We start from the raw sequence: 6,000 nt of genomic DNA, 5'->3' as shown, positions 1-6,000 counted from the left end.
CGGGAGGCAACCCGTGCAATAAAGTAGAATAAAAGAATAAAAGATGACAAATGAGCCGATCAAAAAAGGACGTAAGGATTGAAAGCCAGCTAGTATCGTCATGAGCAACATCTACTAGGGGTACTTCTTTCTTCCTGCTACTAGCTCAAACTTTAAATTATGCCACATCCTAGCTTATCACTAAGTGTGGGATCCCAACCCAATTAAACACTAGACAAATACTCTCAAATCTTCAAAACTCCTAAGTGTGGGATACACTAGGAACATTGAGGAAAATGTTCGTCTAAGTGTGGGATGTTGGTATAATCTTTTTATGCTGTATTAAAATAACCCATTACGAAGAATCCAATTTCTTAAGCCGGATTTCAAAATTTTTAACAAGAGAAAGCCTTTCCGAAAAAGTATTTTTGAAAACCTAAAATGTTTGTAAATAAAAGTAAGGCTTAAGTAAGGTGGAAATCTTGTTAGGTTGAACTAAATCTTTAATAGAACATTGCATGACTAAAGGCATTATCGACCTAAATTGATTATGGTGAGGCACCCAAATAAAACCAGCATTCATCTTTAATGCTTCACTATTTTCCGTTGAGAGTGCCGATGTTTGTGCTCAGAATCAGAACTTGCTTTAGATCTACATTTCCAAAGCAGTGAAATATGATTCGGTTATAATTAGAAGAGCTAGCCATTTGTCAAAAATAAGCCTTTCGTACCTCCACTACTTCTACTTCACCACCACATTCACATCATCTTTACTATCACTCGAAAAATCCAAAAAATGAGATTCCTTCTCAAAACCCGATGTTATAAACCACTCAAGTATCATAGCAAAGGTCTTGAAAAAGTTTACCGGCAAATTTTTTTTTTCTCGAAATGAAATCTAAAAAAAAATAAAAAAATTCTTAGTTCTGAAAAAAGGAGCAGAATTTATAAAGAGAAACGCCGAAGAAGAACTTGACCGAAAATAATTATCAAATGAAGAAAAGTTCAAAAGTGCCTCTCAAAAATTTCAGCACTCTTATCTATCAGAATAAAAGTCTGCATAAAGACTATATTACCCTTTTCCTTCTCACCCCTCAAAAAATTCACTCCAAAAATTCCTTTCCACCATTGACAAATGACGTAAAAGCTATGGTTACTACTGCTCGCACATTAGTAGCAAGGATTTGAGTCTTTATTAAGCCTATGACGATGGGTACAGCATGACTGGCTATGAGTGAATTCATTTCTTAGATCTATAGGGAACCCTAAATACTTGTGTGATTTGAGTGACCCGTGGAAGCTAGCCTAAGTCATGTAACCTCCTCGCATGCTTGCAGAGATAGTTTCAATCCTAACATAGATGACTCATCTTACTTTTCACTCTTATAATAAAAAGCAAACCGCTTAGGCTATTAGAAAAGAAATTCTGAAAAGATTTCTTAAGGTAAAATGAGAGTTTGCTTGAGGAAAAGGAAAGTCTAAGTGTGAGATATTTGATATCGACTAAAAAAGCACGTTTTCACCCGATATTAAGGCCCAAAAACAAGAAAGATTCAAAATTTATCAGCAAAATACCCATTTCGTAGATTAGAATTGAAGAGCAAGTAATTACGAAGATGGTGCAAAAAGAATCAAGAGAATCGGAGCTAAAACGAAGATTCTAAAGCGAAAATGGTGAAAGAAAAGAAATCAAGTTACGATCTAGCGAATCAACAAGCCAAACGGCTTGCCTGGCTTGCAAACGGCCTGCCACATGCTAAAGTTAAACGGCCCCTGCAAACGGGCTGGCCTGGCAAATAGCCCCTGCAAACTACCTGCCAAACGGCATGCCAGCCGTTTACAGGCAAAAATTGAAACTTGTTTAAAAGATCTTTGTCATTCATTCCAACACACACTTAAATTCACTTCTTTCTCTCTCTTGTACAATATTAGTCATACTTTCAAGGTCTTTGACTCCGTGCGGGAAACCTAGTACCCGGAGAAGAACGCCGAAGATTGTATTAGGAGCGTTCTGGAGTTTGAAGTTGTCACTTTCGTATTCGGAACTCGTTTAATCTACTGGTACTTCTATCCTTTATCTTTATATAATGCCTTCTATCATTATGTTCTATGATGTTGTTGCCATGATTAGTGAGTAGTTATCTTTAGTGTATGCTATGATGTAACCAGTTATAATGCCGAAATAATGTTATGGTTTGTGTATGTTGTTAAAATGCTTTCCGATTATGCTTTAAACTCAATCACTTTTCCAACTAATAGAACGTAGTTATTGGCTCTGTTATTGGGAAGTTGTGAACCCCGATTCAGAGTACACTATCTGTGTCACCCCTTGGTAAGAGAAGTCTATCGGATACAACGTAAGATCGACTGAGGCACACCGGTTACAGTAAGTCTATCAAGCTTTGGATTCCGACTGAGGACTCTTTCGTAGTGAAACATCTGACTAGACCCTTAGTACATTATCGGTCCCAGACCATGCTAGTGTAGTCACCAAGCATATAAACTTCGTACGTGCATGCTGAAGCACAACGGTTGTTGTAAGCTGTACCTCTGCTAAGTAAGGCCATGGAACACGGTCAGTGTTGATCAGTACACTGCACCATAACGCGGTCTCAAGTATTGCACCCCACTTGAGGGATTCTTAATTAAGGAACTGTTTGTTTAAACATATAAAGGATTGGACCGTTAGGATAACCGAATGTGTTCATGGAAGTCAACCTGACTTGGCCATGGTGTTTTTTATGGTTGAACTATTTTTAAGGGCCTAACTATCTTTTAAAACCAATCATTAACGAAAGCATTGAAACACATCACGTCTCTCGAATATGGTAAACCCTGTACTCTATTATGCTTAAGAAAGTTAAGACCTTTATGGAATATTAATACGTCACCCAACCGACTTGCTCGATAGGATGAGCCGTCTGAACGTGTATGCCTGTAGTCAGACTGCACGGGCATCGGGGGTAAGGGACGTTGCCGTCTATTCAGAATCTTCAAGCCTATCGCATTACCTAGTGACATGTCTTACGACAGGAGCGTTTAGGACCAGTGTAAAGAATACAAGGCCTCTACCTATTCATGAGCCAGCATTCCATAATCTGGGCAGAATAACTGATGAAATCATAGTATGCACTTCTTTTAACTTTGTCTGAATTATGACTTTTATTGCATTTACTTTATCTGTCTTATAAACTAGAAAACCCCAAAAATTAGGAAAACGCTTCTCCTTCATAACTATCTTAAGCTTTAAATATAGGTTCGATTCTACTGATATCTTAAAAGCGCGACTCTAGGTCATACTTCCCTTACTCATAATAAGGAGTAGTACGATTTAGGCCCCGCTAAATATAGATTTAAAACAATACCCCCCTCTTAGTAGCTGATTCTGACGTGTTGCGACCTAATGACACCGCACAAATAAAATCGTCTGTTTTGGCCATATCAACTTCCCATAATTATTTCCTCCAAATTATCTAAAGTTCAAAAAGAACAACTCTTAAATGTCTTGAAAAAACATAAAAAAGCCTTTGCTTTGAAAACCTCTGATGTTCTAGGGATTGACCCCACCTTCTTTACTGATAAAATTCTATTAAACGAAAGCTCAAAACCCGTAATTCAAAGACAAAGACTTCTAAATCCTAATATGGCTGAAGTAGTAAAGAAGGAATTGTTAAAACTGTTTGACGCAGGAATGATTTATCCTATATCCGATAGCCAATGGGTAAGCTCAGTCCAGTGTGTCCCTAAAAAGGGAGGAACCACTGTTGTCTTAAATGAAAATATGAATTAATTCCCACTCGAACCGTTACCGGTTGGCGAGTTTGTATAGATTGACGTAAACTAAATGAAGCTACTCGAAAAGATCACTTTCCCTTTCCATTTATTGATCAAATGATCGAAAGATTAGCCGAAAAAGAATACTACTGTATCTTAGATGGTTTTTCTGGATATTTTCATATTCCAATTGACCCTAAGGATCAAGAAAAAACCACTTTCACTTGTCCTTTTGGTACATTCGCTTACCAAAGAATGCTGTTTGAGCTATGTAATGCCCCTGACACTTTCTAAAGAAGTATGACAGCCATCTTTCACGACATGGTAGAAGATTTTATGGAAGTCTATATGGATGAATTTTCCATATTCGGAACATCCTTTGACTCCTGTCGATCTAATCTTGATAAAATGCTCGCTCGTTGTGAAAGGCAAAATCGTTGTTCTTAATTGGGAAAAATGCCATTTCATGGTGAAAGAAGGCATTGTCCTTGGACAAAAAATTTCTAATAAATGGATCGAAGTTGATAAAGCAAAAATCAATGTTATTTCCAAACTTTCCGAACCTACTAATGTTAAATCAATCCGAAGTTTTCTAGGTCATGCTGGATTTTATAGACGTTTCATTCAAGATTTCTCCAAATTGCTCGACCATTAACTAAACTCTTAGAAAGAGATGCCCCTTTTAAATTTAATGAAGATTGTAAAAAAGCTTTCTCTATTTTAAAAGAAAAAACTCACTAATGCGCCTATTATTATATCACCTGATTGGTCTAAACTCTTTGAACTCATGTATGACGCTAGTGATTATGTAGTAGGAGCTGTCATAGGGCAACGAAAGGATAAACATTTTCATCCAATCTACTATGATAGTAAAACACTAGCAGGTGCTCAATTAAATTATACAACCACTGAAAAAGAACTATTATTACAGTCTTCGCTCTTAATAAATTTCAACCATATTTAATTATGAATAAAGTAACAGTTTGCACCGATCAATCTGCTCTTAAATATTTATTTAATAAACCCGACTCTAAAGATCGACTTGTGACGAACCGAGAATTTCCGACCAAATTTAAACTTGATCTTTATTTGATTTTGAGACGAAAAGCAAAGTCTGTAATGTTGAGTCCCAAAAATTTTGAACTGTTTAGATGGATTCATTTAAACTTTGACTATTCCCAACGATTCATGAACAATTGTATATAAGTATAAATGTAAATATATTTATATAAATATAAATATAAGAGTATATTTAATATTTTGAATAAATGAGATACACTTCAATTAATTAGAATTAAAAATGTAAAATAATAAAAAGAATAATTATGTACAAGTAAAAAGAATATGTCTGAATATATATATATATATATATATATATATATATATATATATATATATATATATATATATATATATATATATATATATATATATATATGATATTATTATGAATCTATATGTATATATATGATTTCTATTAATAGTTATTATTATATTGTAATATATATAAGAATTTATACTCAATATAAGTTACTATATATATATATATATATATATATATATTAAATATTACATAATTAATAATTTGTATATATATAAAATATAAAAACAAGTCAAGAATATAATTGTCATAATGACCTTATTACTACTTTCATTATTAATACTAATATCATTATCCATATTAGTTTTATGTGTATATTGTAATTGTAATTTAAATATTATCAGTTATTATTGTTATTATCAAGTATTAATATTAAAATTATTGTTAGTATAATTATTATTAAGAATTATACATGTTATGATTATTATTATTGTTATCATCTTATATTATTGTCATTAGTTATCAGTATTATTATTACTAGTAATTGTATTATTATTGTTGTTGTATTTGAGATTGATATATAAATATAATTATATAAATATATAAGATATACAAATACAGAATATAAAAATAAATTTAGATATATACAAATAGATAAGTGGTTATATACAAGCATATAATAGGAATTTGTATTAATATTATAAAGATAAGCATTATTATTATTATTATTATTATTATTATTATTATTATTATTATTATTATTATTATTATTATTATTATTATTATTTTTATTATTATTATTATTATTATTATTATTATTATTATTATTATTATTATTATCATCATTATTATTATTAATATTAATATGATTATTAATTATTAATATTAATTGAATATAAAATAGATATAATAAAAAAAGACATAAA

The sequence above is a fragment of the Rutidosis leptorrhynchoides genome, chromosome 8 (genome assembly GCF_046630445.1).
Source record: "Rutidosis leptorrhynchoides isolate AG116_Rl617_1_P2 chromosome 8, CSIRO_AGI_Rlap_v1, whole genome shotgun sequence".
Lineage (NCBI taxonomy): Eukaryota > Viridiplantae > Streptophyta > Magnoliopsida > Asterales > Asteraceae > Rutidosis > Rutidosis leptorrhynchoides.
This window is presented reverse-complemented; position numbering follows the sequence as displayed.